Here is an 18,560-nt window from a genome sequence, read left to right on the forward strand (position 1 = left end):
AAGGATTTCGTGCCTCCTGGAAGGGAAAGTGACCTCCATTAATTCTTTACTCAGGTCTACGTTTTTGTTTCGACTATTGCCAATTTCCTTCTTTATCGCTACCACATGTTCCCTGCAGGTTTCTGCCGTCTCGCCTTCAGTTGCTTCCGACAACACCGACAGTTTAGACGACCCGGCCATTCGTTTGGAGTCACTTTCCTATTTGAATTAAGTGAGCAAGTGTGAATGTGAGTGATGCTAAAACCGAAGTATAGTGAAATTCCACTTAGGATAAAAAAGAAGGAAAACAAGATAACGGTTCGAACAAGAGCTCACGGAACATGGCGATTTTATGTAAGTGCATTACGTATAAAGGGTAAATACCCCTTGGATTGTCACAGTACTCCTACGTCTCTTCTTTCTTCGTTGGTTTTTAAATCTATTTTTGTTTGCTTGTTCCCATGAAGCCTGCAATAAAATCATTTTAATATATATATAATAGGTCATTTGGCATCTTCCGTTGAAGAGTCATGTCTTTTTATACTGTATACTATACAAAAATACGCGACGGTTTTGAAGGAGGGTATGTAGAGGATTTATTCAGGCCTGTGAGCATTACGAAATGACCTAGGGTGCTAACTAACTAGCGTATTATACGTACATGAGATAGGCTTGTAAACTTACTGTTCCAGAAACAAGTTTGTCTGCTAAAAACGGATATTTTTATATGATTAGAAACGCTACGTGTTCACGTTCCGTTTTCTTAGGATTCGTCGTATGAATCTGAATGGTGGAGCAGACATCACGATTAAACTAATCGCGCAGATTACCAATGAGTTCCTGTTTCTCCAAGGCGGCAGTAACGGATGGGGGAAACTGTAAAGGTATATATACTCTGTGTCTCCATTTTCAATAGTCACTAATGAATAAAATCAGGTCTTATATAGATCCTTTTCAAAGGGGTGTTTTAATGGTCTGTGAACATCGTCTGCTGACAGACACCTTACGTTTGGCCTTTACGACAAACGTATGAAAAGTGTAAAGTTTTAATCCCTTTGTTTGATTAGATATATATAATTAGATGTATTATATGAATATATTTAATATATATATAGTTTGTAAGAAACCAACCATTTGTCATCATTTGCATGTTATACATATAAAATACGAGGTCATATACGCCCCAAACTACCAGTGGCAGCTCTTGGGTACCTACGTTCGACCCGGGAAGATAGTTCCAGCCTACGTTGCCTGTGTACCTCTGAACCTGCTTAAGCGTTTTTACATGTCTAAAACGTACACTATACGCAGCAAAACGTAGCCAAACCAAGGCGATACCTGAGGACAAGCTAGGTCCAAAACTATAAAATATGAATAGAATACCATTGAGTGGGGATGTTTCACTTGTTCCATCGGTGTAAAATCTACTATCTCTTCAATAGGAGCGACCATATCATCAGGCAAAGACTCTACCTTCATTGCTACTGGGAATTCCGTTTGCTGTTTGTTTGATACCTCCTGGTCAACTTCGTCCGTGATGGCTTGCCTTATTCGAACAATTTGTCCCACCTTTATATTTATATAAATCCTAAAAGGGGATCTGTCGATGACTTAAGCAAGTTCACCGTCAACAACTACGTACAACATTGAAATGTAGTATATATAGTATATATATATAGAAATTTCTTTTCACAGCGCTGAATTAGGAAATGATTTCGTTCACCGCAGACAAAATCTAATTGAACCAATTTGTTCTCTCCACACTGTAAACAAACCTTTAACTCCGTGCGCAAAATGATGATGGGTTGTATACCTATTTTGTAAGGGGAAAGAAAATGCCATTATACCCAAACACTCCATAAAATGATGATTTTCACGGTTTGCATTAATACCCATACCTTACTAGATTGGGAAATACATAAATTAGACGGCACTTTCAAATTATTTGAAAAGCAATGCCTACATGCAATACATCTAGAATATTTAGCAAACCACGAGCGAATGACGAGTTTGAAAATTTAGTGATTTCAGCAATGCTACGTGTGCAGAAACATGGTGGGTCATAGTGGACATTTTTGCGCAGTAAAAAAAGTTTTCCCATACAGAGGCTTTTAAAACATCGTTCTTCTATGCGTTTTTACTAAACCAATTAGTATACGATGTCCAATTATTCAACATATGGAAAAGCAAATTGTTCACACCTCTGTAGTGGCCGTTCACAAATTACGTGGCGCATTTTTGGCCATTTTTGACACCCCCTTCTGTACACATACTATCAAGTTTGTGAAGGCAACGATTGTTTTGGCTGTTTTCCATGTTGTCTGGTTTATGTTGTCCCTTCTACAGCGTTCCCTATCAACTATTCTCTCTTTCTATCAACCTGTCATCTTTCCTTTTTTCTCTTACCCCACGACCATCTTCTCACCCCTTCCCCCAGTCATTGGCGTCAATCTGACGTTAATTGAGGGGGACCATATTCATTCTGCTGTGCCTGGTTAATTTCTTTTGAAAACAACTCACTTTCAAAAGAAATCATCCTGGCGTAACAGAATATATGAATATGGTTCCTCCCTAATTAACGTTAGATTGACGCTGATGCCCAGTCCCTATGTTCAGTCTTCCTTTTCCCGCGTTTTTTATTTCCCCCTGTCAACTGACCTCTATACAATAACTGAATGCAACACTATATATTTTACAATTAAAGCGCCTGGGTACAAGGCTGCTCAAACACCTCAGAGGAGCACGTATTTTGTGAAACACCCCTTTATATCAATATTTCAACAATCTAATCGTGTTCTTGTGTGTACAGATATTTTTTAAGGATGATTTAGTTCATACTTCCTAAGTTACAAGTCAAACATATTTAAAAAGAAACATTCAGTACATTTTTTTCAAACACCTCAGAGGAGCACGTATTTTGTGAAGCCCCCTTTATATCAATACTTCAACAATCTAATCGTGTTCTTGTGTGTACTGATATTTTAGCGATGATTTAGTTTATACTTCTTAATTACATGTCAAACATATTAAAAAAGAAACATTCAGTACACTTTTCCGGTAATTCTTGGGTTTCACGTGACGTCACAGATTCAAATGGTCAACTCAATTTCATAATGAAAAACGGTTATGGTAGGATTCGAACCATCGATTTACCACTTGGGAGACCATCCTCCTCGCCACTCGACTACAAGGTCTTGTGCTGGATGGCCATGGTTATTTAGTTTACTTTTTCCTTCTACGAAGTTCATGATAAAAAATGCTTTTAGCGGGATTCGAAACATCGATTTACCACTGAGGAGTCAGTCGTCTTCGCCTCTAGACCACAAGTTCTTGTACTGGATGGCCATGGTTATTTAGTTTACTTTACCCTTTTACGAAGTTCATAATAAAAAATGGTTTTGGCAGGATTCGAAACATCGATTTACCACTTAAGAGACAGACTGCAGAAGACATGCTGAACGGCTATGGATATTTAATTTACTTTATTCTTTTCACGAAGTTCATAATTAAAAGGTCATGGCAGGATTCGAACCATCGATTTACTACTTAGGAGATAATTGTCTTCGCCACTAGACTGCAAGAACTTGTGCTGAACGGTTATAGTTATTTAATTTATTTATCCTTTTCACGAAGTTCATAATGAAAACGGTTATGGTAGGATTCGAACAATCGATTTAACACTTGGGAGACCACCGTCTTCGCCACTAGACCACAAAGACTTGTGCTGAACGGTTGTGGTTAATTAATTTACTTTATCCTTTTCACGAAGTTCATAATGAAAAAGGTTATGGTAGGATTCGAACAATCGATTTAACACTTAGGAGACCATCGTCTTCACCACTAAAGCACAAGGTCTTGTGCTGGATGACCATGGTTATTTAGTTTACTTTATCCTTTTCACGAAGTTCATTATAAAAAACGGTTATGGTAGAATTCGAACTATCAATTTACCACATTTGGGGACCATCGTCCTTGGCACTAGACTGCAGGATCTTGCGTATAACGGTTATGGTTATTTAATTTATTTATCGTTTTCACGAAGTTCATCATGAAAAACGGTTACGGTAGGGTTCGAACCATCGATTTAACATTTGGGAGACCATCGTCTTCGCCACTGGACCGCAAGGTCTTGGGCTGGATGACCATGATTATTTAGTTTACTTTACCCTTTTCACGAAGTTCATAATAAAAAATGGTTTTGGCAAGATTCGAAACATCGATTTAACACTTCGAAGAAAATTGTCTTAGCTACTACACCACAAGTGCTGCAGGGAATGGCTATATTCATTTGAACTACTTTATCGTTTTCACAAAGTTCAGAATGAAAAACGGTTATGGTAGGATTCGAACCATTGATTTAACACTTGGGAGACCATCGTCTTCGCCACTAGACCACAAGGACTTGTGCTGAACGGTTGTGGTTATTTAATTTACTTTACCTTTTCACAAAGTTTATCATGAAAAACGGTTACGGTAGGATTCGAACCATCAATTTACCACTTGGGAGACCATCGTCCTCGCCACTAGACCGCAAGGTCTTGTGCTGGATGACCATGGTTATTTAGTTTACTTTATCCTTTCACGAAGTTCATAATAAAAAATAGTTTTGGCAAGATTCGAAACATCGATTTACCACTTAAGAGACAATTGTCTTAGCCAATACACTTTAAGGCGTTGTACTGAGCAGCAATGGTTATTTAATTTACTTTATTCTTTTCACGAAGTTCATAAAAAAAGGTCATAGCAGGATTCGCACCATCGATTTACTACTTGGGAGATGATTGTCTTCACTACTAGACTACAAGATCTTGCGCTGAACGGTTATTGTTATTTTAATTTATTTATCCTTTTCACAAAGTTCGTAATGAAAAACGGTTACGGTAGGATTCGAACCATCGATTTAACACTTGGGAGACCATCGTCTTCGCCACTAGACCGCAAGGTCTTGTGCTGGATTACCCTGGTTATTTAGTTTACTTTATCCTTTCACGAAGTTCATAAAAAAAATTGGCAAGATTCGAAACATCGATTTACCACTTAAGAGACAGTTGTCTTAGCCATTAGACTGCAAGGCCTTGTGCTGAGAGGCGATGGTTATTTAATTTACATTATTATTTTCACGAAGTTGATAATAAAAAAGCTCATGGCAGGATTCGAACCACGGTTTACTACTTGGGGGACGATTGTCTTCGCCACTAGACTGCAAGATCTTGCTTTGAACGGTTATGGTTATTTAATTTATTTATCCTTTTCACGAAGTTCATAATGAAAAACGGTTACGGTAGGATTCAAACCATCGATTTAACACTTGGGAGACCATCGTTTTGGCCACTAGACCGCAAGGTCTTGTGCTGGAAGACCAAGGTTATTTAGTTTAATTTATCCTTTCACGAAGTTCATAAAGAATAAGGTCATAGCAGGATTGGAACCATCGATTTACCACTTGGGACACAATTGTCTTTCCCACTAGTCTGCAAGGTCTTGTCCTGATCGGTCATGGTTTTTTAGTCTACTTTATTCTTTTCACGAAGTTCATAATGAAAAGGTCATGACAGGATTTGAACCATCGATTCACTACTTAGGAGATGATTGTTTTTGCCACTAGACTGCAAGAACTTGTGCTGAACGGTTATGGTTACTTTATCCTTTCACGAAGTTCGTAACAAAAAAATGGTTTTAGCACGATTCAAAACATCGATTTAACACTCCATTTAGCCACGAGACCACAAGTTCTTCGGGGAATGGCTACGTTTATTTGATCTACTTTATCGTTTTCACGAAGTTCATAATGAAAAAAGGGTTATGGTAGGATTCGAACCATCGATTTACTGCTTGGGAACGACGGTCTTCGCCGCTAGAGCACAAAGTCTTGTGCTGAATGGTCTTGGTTTTTTAGTTTACTTTATCCTTTCACGAAGTTCATCATGAAAAAGGGCATAGCAGGTTTCGAACCATCGATTTACCACTTGGGAGACAATTGTCTTAGCCACTAGCCTACAAGATCTTGTGGGGAATGGCCATGGTTACTTAGTTTATTGTATTTCTTTTCACGAAATTGATAATGAAAAACGGTTATGGTAGGATTCGAACCATCGGTTTACCACTTTGGGACCATTGTCTTCACCAATTGAGTACAAGTTATTGTGCTGAACGGCCATGTTCATTTAATTTACTCTATCATTTTCACGAATTTATAATGAAACACGGTTATGGTAAGATTCGAACAATCGATTTGCCACTGGGGAGATCATTTAAGTTTAAAAACCTTCAATCCAGCTGTTTTTGAAGCATTCTAATAAAATTTTGTATGTTCCTTCACAGGGAGCTAGTGATCTACAATAAAAATAACCAATGATTCAATATTTTGTCCACCACAACCCAAGGTGTGTGTTCATAGTTTTTACTAGTAAACAACTCTAACATGCCTTTCCCTGAACAAGTAAAGTTGTCGGGTTTAAATAGAAATAAACACACTTACAATGATTTCACAACTTCTTCTTCTCGTTCCCGTTTGCTTCTATCCGATTCGTTAAACAAGTTTTTAAAGAAAATATCTAAAGCTGATAACGTGATGTTATCATTGAATCACCACCTTTTCGTGTATGGAAATGAATATTGTGTTTCCATATTGCTTAATTCACGATCAATATGGCGGTTGGTCGGTAGCTCTATATATTTTTTATGATATTTATTTTATCTAACGAGTTTCGTACATCTCGACCAATTAATATGGCATTTAAGAATACTAATTGCATGGATTTTGACGGATTTGCTGCGGATGGCATAACCTTGAGTATTTGTATAGATATTGCTTTTCGATGTCGGGTCAACATACAACGAGTTGGTTTTGAATCTAAATACAAAGTCTCATTTGCGATTGCTAAAGAACCGAAACATGGATTTGTTAGTCTAGTCCTATGTGCGAAGCCTTTTAAGCAGGATCTAACAATGTGTGTGGATGTTTCGTCTAATCCTGGTCCTCAATCTTTTGATAAATATCAGTCGGATAAGATGTCTCAACATCGAAAGCAGTCACGTTTGATGAACACGTTTCGACCCGAGGAGCTTAGTTCAATGCTTGGGCAGTTGAATCTACAGAAAGGTTGGTTTTTCCATATGACTTATAGGAATATTTTCTATAATACCTACTTGGCAAACACCTCCGCGACACTATACATGCAATCACTATCATCATGCAAATCATCAGCCTGTAAACCTATATGGCAGAAATGATATTAATTAAGAGAAACAATCTCATCAATATTCCTTTAACGTTCTAACGGATCCTAAGGCTCACATCAGTACGATAGCACACCAGCTCTTACACTATATTTTGCCCGCTGCCGATCGGTAGGGATGGAGACGGTATCCGAGCGAAACCATCGGGCTAGGGCTGTAACGGTGTTTCTTTTGAGTTTGCTGTTTTCGGCGCAGATAATAACTCTAAGAAACAATCTTTTTTCACGGTACCTCCTCCATCCCGTGATCAACTGTCACACGTGAGTCACTGAAGTGAAACCGTGGAATAAACGATACGAACATCAAAGTAAACAAATACACAAAAAGAAGAAAAATACCTGTAAATGTGGCGATCATTAAATAATTTACCTTTACCCCAAACACCAATTCAACGACCAAAACGGGTGTGAAAAGAACTGTGCTTAATCCTGCAAAACAAACTAACAGAAAAAACCCCGCGAGGTTAATAAGACGCTTCTCCCGTAGAGTTCACAACATCGCGTGAAGTCGTTAGGGAAAAGGGAGGGATGGGTCACGCAAGCAACTAACAACTAGATCAGGCAAACTGGGCTCATATTTATACTCACCGGAGGGGGCAAGTAACCGACCGGACCAGCGTCCTAAGACCCGAGACACTAATATACGAAGACCCGTATAACATTAACCTCCATTATTATTTAATAATAAATACATTTATCAAGCATTGCCAACACTCCTGATACAGCTGTTACTCAGCTTTGTTCTTTTGGTCTTCTCAACTGCCGGTCTATTCGATACAAAGCCAATTTAGTCAAAGACTATGCGGTTGAGAATGAATTTGACATATTTGGGATTACAAAAACCTGGCTTCACCCTGACAAATTTGATCTGATATCTATTGGGAATTTCACCCCGAAGGGCAACTCTTTAAACATATCTCGAGACAACAAGGTAGATGGGGAGGCATTGGTATACTATACAACAACACTTTAAAAGTCAAGCTGGACTAGGCGAACATGTTCACACACATTAAGTCTTTTGAACTGATGGGTATGCAAATCAATATGTTATCTCAAATTCTAAATTTAATCGTATTATATCGACCTCCATGTAGACGATAAGTCGGAATTAACAACAAAAAAATTCTCAATCTTGTTGATTCTTTTAATCTGGAACAACATGTACAATAACCAACACACATTGCTGGTCACACGTTAGACCTTATCTTGTCCCATGAGGAAAATATGTTCAATCTATTGACGTTCATGATCCATCTATATCTGACCATTACACGGTTACATGTGAACTAAATTTTAAAAAAACATTGTTTCAGAGAAGGGTCGTGGAGTCACGTAAAATTAAAGCAATCTATATGGACTCATTCTTTAATGACATTAGGCTATCTCCGATTATCACTGGGAACACGGCTGATATTTGTGCGAAAGTCAACCAATACAACTCGGAGCTGTCCATAATTCTGGATCATCATGCACCACTTATCACCAGAGATATAATTAGTCGTCCAGCTGCACCTTGGTACACTGAACAAATTAAAAACGAAAAACGTATCAGAAGGAAACTCGAGCGGGTATGGCGTAAGTCAAGACAATCCTGTGATCGTCTAAAATACAGTCAGCCATGTCGCCGTGTCAGTGAGCTATTATCGGAAAGTCGTACTCGTTACTATTATGAAATTTTAGAAATAAGGGAGTGACCAAAGGCAATTATTTAAAACCGTTGGAAAGTTTCTACATCATACCCCTGCTTCTCAATATCCTGTGCCAATCTGATCAGAATCTAGCTAACAATTATATGACTTTCTTTGAGAACAAAATTTTAATAATGTAATATTTTGGTATTTTGATTTTTGTTTAAGTTCGTGATGTATTTCTATGTAGCCTCAGTCTTATCCTAATGGGAATTTTTTTTAGATGTGAAGAGAGGATGGCCATCCGCATTAAAGTACTAAATGTGCTTTGTAACATATTAGGAACATTATTTCCACTATATGAGGTATAAAATGTTGGTACTTTGTATAAATTTTAGTCCATTTTTCTAGACATTAGTACGGTGGCGCAGAGGTGCAAAACACAAACGCAAATTCAAAACACAAACGCAAATTCAAAAACATAAACGCAAATCATGAAAGCACGAACGCAAATTCAAAACAGAAACGCAAATAGAAAACACGAACGCAAATTCAAAACACGAACGCAAATTCAAAACTCGAACGCAAATTCAAAACACTAACGCAAACCTAACAACTTGAACGCGGAGAAAAAGGAAGTACAGACTGGTACAGACATACCCTGTCAGTAAAAGGAAGGCTATTTTCGCTGAGTGGAAGTATTAGCGCCATGAAAAACACGCGGTTCTTCCAGTCTGGCTTGTATCAAATTTGCAAATAAGGTAAGCTGATTTTAAAAAACCATTAAAAGTTATTTTTATGGGCATTCCTCCATTTTTATACTTTTCGGAAATATATTTGCGCAGCGTACCGTAGTGTTCAGAACTTAGAATTGGCACAAATCACAACATCCATTTTTATGCAAATGTATATGTATATTTGTATAATAAATTCACATTGGATGATAGGTGGTACACATTCCCCATCATGTACTGTACTAGAATTAGGTTTTGCGCATATAAGCAAGTTTTTTTTGGTTTTAATTTGGGAATGATCTCTTTTAAGTATAAACATTTTTATCTGCTTTGTGTACTTCCCAATTGATTTGACCAAAACTGTATTATTAATTAATATTACATTGTATTAATATGATGAGGCGTCAATAAAGTTATAAAAATTTAATTTATTAACTGCATATAATAATAATAATAGATGTTTTGTCCATCGTGCGGAAACCTATGTGTTAACAGCAATGAAATTTTGCAATTCCTGTGGCTCAGCATTAAAAGACGGAAATTTTACAAAGCCCAAGGAAATGTCAAAAAATGCAAGTGGTGGCTTAAAAACTTTAACTTTTGAAGAATTTCTGAAGAGAGGATCAAGCAGATAAACTAAAGACCAAGAAAAAAGTCAATAAACCTTTAACGAAATGAAAAAAAGAAAATCAGATGAAAGAACGAAATCATTAAAAAAAAAAGAAGGAAGAAATTGTAAAGGTTTGTTTATCATTTCACACTTATACTAGAGATTGACACATGACGGGTTCCTCTTATCATCATATATTTTCTAAAGTTATAAGACATTGATAAATTTGGCAGTACAACTTAGCAGTAATAGTAAACTTAATATTATTTTGGTAGATAGCATTTGGTTTAGCATTTATACAGTTGTCATATCAGTTTACATGATGCAATCTATGATTATTATGAAATTGTTATACAGATAATATTGGGTTGGTAGAGTGTGGAGTAGCAAAGCAGCTAAAAGTCAAAAGAGGTTCTCTTCTACCTCTCGATGTTAAGAAAAATGATTCCAGTTGTAAAGCGAAGAGTTTGGGGATGGACAAGCAGTTGGCTCATAATAAACACTGAGGGATTCTGGTGACTTGATTGTGTTCTGATGTACCCAGACTTTGATCTGGTTAACACTATCCAAGAACTTCACAGCCATTTACAGTTGAGAGATATAAGGAAAGCAATTGGAAGGCCTTATAATCGAGTCAACTTGTACTTGTGCAAGGTCTCTGACTTGAAAGTAAGGATTATTTACCTATAACAAACTGATTTGCAATGTAATTAAAGCATATACAGTACAGTCTCCAATCATGTGTAACATCAGTTTTAAATTTTTCAACTTTTAATTCTGTCACCCTCAATTATGATCTTTATGACAAAATCCATACAGAAATGATGAAATCAGGTCAAGTTATATTTTTGGCCGTGAAAATCAGTCCCATGTTGTTGGATATAAAAAGTACCCCAAAAACCAGGACTTCATGATGTTGGTGACATGGGACTTAGGATGGCCACACACAAGCTATAGCCTATAAGAACCTAATGACAATAATGATAAAATGTTGCTATAATGCTAATATTTATAGTTTATTGCCAATGATATTGAGAAACTGAAGATAATCTGGGTAATTATGAATAGTGTGGTAAAAACAGTACAGTTATCAACTGACAACCAATAAAAATAACCAACTGATTAAAAATTTTTATTTCAAATTTCTACTCCTGTATAGTTAGGACCACACAGCCCCCAACAATTAACCTCAGGACTGGAATAGCAACCAAACTATGTTAACTCCTAACAAGCAGGCAATTTTTGGCTATGATTACCAAACAAGTACCTCTGAAACCCAAGCGAGTATCTCGCCAACCAAGCAAGATCTCTGATGCCCAAGAAAGTACCTCTGGCACCCAATCAAGTCCCTGTGAAACCCAAGCGAGCATCTCCACCACCAAAGCAAGTACCTCTGATGCCCGAGAAAGTACCTCTGGTAACCAAGCAACTACCTCTATCAACCAGGCAACTGAAACAAATATCACTGAAAATTTCCAGAAGATATATGAAGGTTAGAAATATCATGCATGGAGAGCCCTCTAATTCCTATCGAGTATTGTATTGCATATCACATAAGAATAGTCATTTTTAATTTTTCTAGATATATTAGTTGAAACAGAAAACGTCAACAACACTGAGGTCATATCCTGTCATCGTTGGAAGAAATGGAAATGAGGTCTTGGTTATCCATAGAACTCAAGTAAAGAATGATTCTTCACTATTTTGCTAATAGTAACATTTAAACAAGTTTCATAAGTGTACAAATAATCGAACCGCAGAGGTGTTGTAGAGAGAAGTGTAGGTAGCGGGGCTGTACGAGATGCGATTTCCATATTTTGGAAAGATATCTACAATAGCTATATGCTCGGTGAAGCTGAAAGGGTACCAATAATTCGTCATGATGTGTCTAAGTGCATGTGGCAGGCTCTCGCCAGAGTCCTACCAAAGGTTATGTGCAAGACCCACTATTTGCCTATTAAAATATCCCCAGTCTTTTTAAGCTGCTGTCTTTTCGGGGAGGAATCTGTCACTTCTGAGATGTACTTTAACTCTCTTATGAAGTATATCTCTAGAACCGAAGCCATCTTAGTAGAAAAGAGTTCTTTCTTCCCTGTAAGTGTGATACTGAAGAGGTTTTAGATCTTTTAACGCTTTTGAGTGCAAGAAGAGCTACGCCTGAAAACTTCAAGGATCTTAGTACCTTTGAAATCTTTTATCACTTCTAACGACGCCTTGTTTCAGATATACACCTCTTTTTTTCCTACTGCGAGCAAAGTATGTAAGCTCATTAAAGCTGAACAAAAATCCCCTGCTGAGAATGAATCATTAAGTAATTTAAAGCGTTGGATCAAAGGTCTTAATATGAATGATCTTAAACACTCTTGAGAATATCAACCGATCCGATATTATTTTAGTTGAGGAGATTTCTATCGCATTTACCTCTTTGGTTGGTAAAGGTCGTTGCCAGTGTTTCATACTTTGGAGCAGTGATAGAGCTCCCATCAACTTAAACGATTTCGGCGATTTTAGAAAGGAATGGTGCAGTCTTATGTCTCACTCAGACATTTATATGGCATTAGTCTAACTGACGTGAATGGGTGATTAAGGTGTTTGTTATCCCACGTTTTGTAAAGGGAAAGTTTTTTAATATTACATGTTCTTTTATGTTTTGAAGTAATTACTTGAGTTTCTGTATCTTAGAAGTCTCATAAGAATTATATTGCTTAACATGCATAAGTTACTAAAACTTTAGACACACTATAATGTAAAGTTATATATATGTTAAAGTTCATATTATTTCAACAAAGAACACTTAAATAGTGGCAATTGAAGCAATTAACGTTAAATTTAATTTGAAACCTCGTAAACTTTTGGCGGTTAAATTCGTGGCTTCTATACATTCGGCTGATAAATTTTGGCTTATGACATGGAATTGCAAGCAATTTCCTCCAATTGTAAAAAAGTGTTTCCTATATAATTCTATGGCTTATATTAGGCAACTTAAGCAAGGATAACGTTGACGTCCTGGGGCCGGTTGTTCAAAAGCAGGTTAAATTTAACCCTGGGTTAGTGCTAAACCTGGGTTAAAATCCTTAACCCTAGGTTAGCTAAACCTGGGTTAAAACTGTGTTGTTCAAAGCTGGGTTAGCGGTAGGGTTAGTTAACCCAGGGTTAAAATATTTAAAATAAGATTAAATGTATTTTAACGACTAAGTTGGATATAAGAACGTTTTCGATTGGTCAACGAACGGGCGGCAAAACTTTACCCGACGAGGATATATTGTCAGTCGAAAGATTATATGCCGTGAGGGCAGGGTCGAAGGGACGTTGTTTTGAACAGCAATTTCCGTGCATGCAATTTTGGAAAGATTCGAAATGAAAGGCCATGTTGTATGATAAACAATGTCGCGATGTGAAGCAAAATTAAGCAATGCATATTATAAACAATCTATTTTGAAAATTTCAGGCATTCTTTGATTATTCAAAACTCAGGAACAAACGTAGCCTTACCATTTGCTGCCAATCAAAAGAATCAAATTTTGGCATCCGAAACAAATATTTCGATTACGATGTTTCATTTCGTACGGTTGTATTCATTTATCGCGTATTGCATTGAAGCGAAGATAAATAAATCAATACATCAGCTGAAATCGAACAAAGTCAAACATAAATAATTATTTGCTGTCGAAATTATTCGTAAAACCTTTCAAAAGTGTTTAATTCATGACGAATTATACGTGTTTACGTGTTTCAGCTACTTATTCATCCATTTTGAATCGAAGTTAACCCAGGAATAAAAAGTTAACCCACCTAGCTAGCAGGGTTAATTTTTTTGTCAATTTTAACCCAGGGTTAACGCTAACCGAGCTTTGTGCAACGCAAATCAACCAAGGTTTAAAATTTAACCCTGGGTTAGGCATTTTTAACCCTGGGTTAGCGTTAACCGGCTTTTGAACAACCGGCCCCTGGACGTTAACTGTACTTTCGTACTCCCATTTACCAGTGAGGATAAAGGTCAGCTTAAGAGCTGCTTTCCAGTTACGCGTTTTTTATATGCCTACGTTTTATATGCCTAAGTTTTTGAAGTGGTTTTTCTTTCGTGTTCTCGTTGCTTAAGGTCGCTACTTGTTTTATACTACGTTAGAATATGAATTCACTTAGTTTGTTAGATTTTTTCGTTGTTTTTTCTTGGTTCTCACTTGGGCTGCTGCAATCAGCAGTTCATAATTATTGAGAGAATCGTTCTATGTTGTTGGCTCCTGCAGTTGTAATATTGAAAAATTATAATTAAAATATTCTTGATTTACTTTGTGTATTTCGTCATCTTCCACGGCAACGCTGCCTTCGATCGCTTGGATATCATGTTGCAGGCACTCCACCTTATGATCAACCGCGTCAACTGACTCGGGCAAGAAAAAAAGTTGATCAGGAATGCCATGAGCAGTGTGGTATCTGGATTTTCTCACATAATGGGCATTCCAGGACTCCTTAATAGCCTTTAGGGAATCCCTCATCATTTTAATGAAACAAAACCAAAGACATTCCAGCTGAAGTATATTGCTTGTGTCAACAATACCTCTGTCTACCAAATCTTTAAAAAAATTATTCCACCACGATGCCCACGACCGACGTAGCATGCCCCACCACGCCACTATACGCTGGTTACTGTGTGACGATCCATAGCGATGTGCTTTTATCCCATTATAGTGATCTCTGTGGTTTCGACGTAAGTAGCACTGAGCAGTGGCCATTGTACCATTTTCAGTCCCTTTGTCCGTTCGTAGAATTGTTGGGCAACCGTTTTGGGATTTAACACAATCAAGAAATAATCCTCCAATGACCCGAGGGTCGTTATTTGTTCGAACGATCTCTAACCACATAATTCACCTGCTAAACCCATCAATGCAGCTGTGAATGGGAAACTCAAACTGTTTGAGTCTATCGTACCCATCGGCATGCCAGGTAAAGTTTGGACCAGGATTTAAATACTTCCTCCGCTGCAGCTTATGAGCTTTTCTTACTGCACAACTTTCAGGATCAAGCACCTTTAAGATACTTTGAGCTGTTGAACGGCGCACACGCATGCCATATTTTGATTGCAGTTTCCTCCACATTGATCTTTATCCTAAGAGGTTGCTATTTTCATGTAGTTCTCTTTGAACGCATTCCCTAACTTGTTCTTCATTCGCGTTGTATCTTCTTCTTCCCAAACCATACTCCTGTAATCTGGTGATGAGCGTTCTTTTACATATTTTGATATCATGATATTTTTCTAAACATTCCAGTATCGTTTTGTACTTAAAATTTCTTCCGTAGTAAAAACGGATCGCTTCCTCCATATCAATAATTTTATATTTTACTAGGCCAAAAGACAAAAATGCACTTATAAATGTATTATACTTTGCAACAATAATATTCCCCGAGCCGGTGCGGAGCACCGTGCGAGGGTACTAATTCCGCTCGGATATTTACATCCACGATGTGCAAGTGCGAAATCAAAGTCGTCCGCCATTATGCAATGGACCTCACGCCATGGACGGTCTTCTACGTTACGCGCATGCGCCAGTGTGAACTACTAAGCTCTTGATTGGTCGAGACAAAAATTTGTATTTTCAAACGTCAATGAATAACTGTCATTTAGCATAATTTTGATGAAATTTACAAATTCATATTTTCATAAATATGGAATATATGTATTTTTACTAAATTAGAGGGAAACTCGAATGAGGTCAGGACTTTTCACGGTTTAACAAATAACAAAACCAAATTTTCGACCGAATTCACCGTGTATAATGAAGTCGGAAGATTTTACACTTGATAATATTTCATCCGACATAGCTTTAAAAAGTAATTCTTTTGTGGTAAACACAACTTTAATATTCTCAAATGTATTTCACTATAAATCTGAATGTGTTATGTGATAAACGACATTATAATTTTATTTATAAATTCCGTTTTCATAATGATAAAAAGAAAAGAAAATCAAAATATTCCCGTGAAAAACCAGTCGAAGCGTAACATAAAACTTCGGAAGTTGTATGAGACGTCGGATGTTATATTTCATAGTATTTATGCGAGGGGTTGCTGCATGCATGTATTTCTAGTAATAAACTTATCCTTGTTGACTTTAAATTTGTGGTACGCTAGGTCGTTTTGGATTTGGATAAATAATTAAGAATTTGCGTTTGTGTTTTGAATTTGCGTTTGTGTTTTGAATTTGCGTTTGTGTTTTGAATTTGCGTTCGTGTTTTGAATTTGCGTTTCTGTTTTGAATTTGCGTTCGTGCTTTCATGATTTGCTTTTGTGTTTTTGAATTTGCGTTTGTGTTTCGAATTTGGGTTTGTGTTTTGAATTTGCGTTTGTGTTTTGCACCTCTGGGCCACCGTACATTAGCGATATTATGAATCTTTTTCTAGTTTTGTAACTCCTTGTTTTTTACAGGGAGAAATACTTGAGAATTCAGTGTTGCCACATTTAGACCACATTGCGAAAGATCGGGATATTTTTTTGCGGATCCGAGCTGTCCAGCTTCTGGTCGATGTTATTGCATGCTCTGATTCACCGAAAGTTTGCGATGTTTTGCATATAATCGAGAAGGTACTCAATACAATCCTTTTCAGACGGTTTCATTTCTCCACTCCAATTTGCCTCTTCATTCGTGATGAGCTGATACTGTACTTCAATAGAAAACTCTCTCTTATCAGTGAAAGCTTCCTGACCTGAACCCAACTATATATCCGCAAATTGGATCGTTTTACACGGGAGTCGTGAATGCAAACGCATCAGTGAAGTAAAAGGATATATATTTCATTTATCAATTCCAAATTTCCACTGTCCAGTAGATCCTCTCAAGCGATACGTCAAGCCGTCGTGTAAAGAACATGTAAGGTAATTATAGAGACTGCAAGGTATTTGTAGGAACATCTAGAGACACATAATTACATCTAATCACTGTAAATTGTCTTTGTTGCTGCAGCCTCAGGATGAAACAGCGTAGAAAGACATCAAAGAGGCTGCATTAGGATTAGTACAGGGAACTATTTTGGCTTCAAACTAAATAGAGATTTTTGTCAGGACTTATCGTTCCAGTTGTATAAAATGAAACTATTAACAATGAATTCCAAATCGTAATTCATCATGGTATCAATGCCCCCCCTCTCTCTTTCAAAAATTAGGCCCATATTCCATTTCTAATTTAATAAGTGGGTTCTTTATAAAGTGATAAACTAGCTAAAGCTAATGCTTCCAAACTATTTCCACATCAACATATGCCATATTTTTGTGCAGAAGGTTAGTGGTTATAAATTACATTGGAGTGAACGAAAGGTTCCAGTGACGTTAGAGGTACTATTATTGTTTTCAAGTTTCTTGATAACTTACCTGTGTCTTCATATATATATATATATATATATATATATATATATATATATATATATACAGGTGCGCTCAAAAGTTATTGGACACACAGTTTTTTGATTATTATTTTGTCTGGTGGATTTGGTCGGATAATAACAACTTATTTTAACACAGAATTTGAAATAAAATATTTTAGTATTCAAAAGAGCACTCGTGCGTGCCAGCGAGCGCGATAGATTTAAAACAGCTCCCCAGCACAGACGAGACCTAATAGCAGACGGCACACGAGTGTCTGTATCAACAATAAAGAGACGTTCGAAAGAAGGTAATATGAATGGACGAGTACCAAGAAAGAAACCATTGATAAGTTAAGTCAATGTGCTGGCCCGTCTAAAATATGCGTTAGCGAAGAGACATTGGACAGCTGATCAGTGGTTAAAAGTGATGTGGTCTGACGAAAGTACATTTAATCTTTTTCCCAATTGTGGTAAAGTGTATGTGCGGCGGCGACCTGGCAAAAAGTTCCAACGCAAATGTCTTAAACCCACTGTCAAACACGGAGGTGGAGGTATCATGGTTTGGGGCTGTGTTAGCGGGGCTGGTATGGGCAAAATAAAAAGGTTGGAAGGAAAAGTAGATGCTGAAGACTATTATCGCATACTACGTCACGAAATGGCGCCCACTATGAAACTCCAAGGTGGCCGGCAGTCTTTCGTTTTTATGCAAGACAATGCCTCCATGCATACAGCTAAGAAGAATCTAATGTTCCTTGAGCGAAATAACTGTGACTTGCTGGACCATCCTGCCCAATCACCTGACTTAAATCCATTGGAGAATATTTGGTGGGCAATAGAACCTCTTCCTTCTAATGCAAATGATTTGTTCGAGAAAATTCAGCAAATTTGGAATAACTATCCCAACGATAAAACTGATTAGATACATAGAATCAATGCCCAGTCGTATAGAGGCAGTTATTCAGGCCAAAGGATGTCATACCAAGTACTGATTTGGCGTGAAAAAGGTTGTTTTGTGA

The sequence above is a fragment of the Dendronephthya gigantea genome, unplaced genomic scaffold, assembly GCF_004324835.1.
Source record: "Dendronephthya gigantea isolate DGI-Jeju-01 unplaced genomic scaffold, DenGig_1.0 000177F, whole genome shotgun sequence".
Lineage (NCBI taxonomy): Eukaryota > Metazoa > Cnidaria > Anthozoa > Malacalcyonacea > Nephtheidae > Dendronephthya > Dendronephthya gigantea.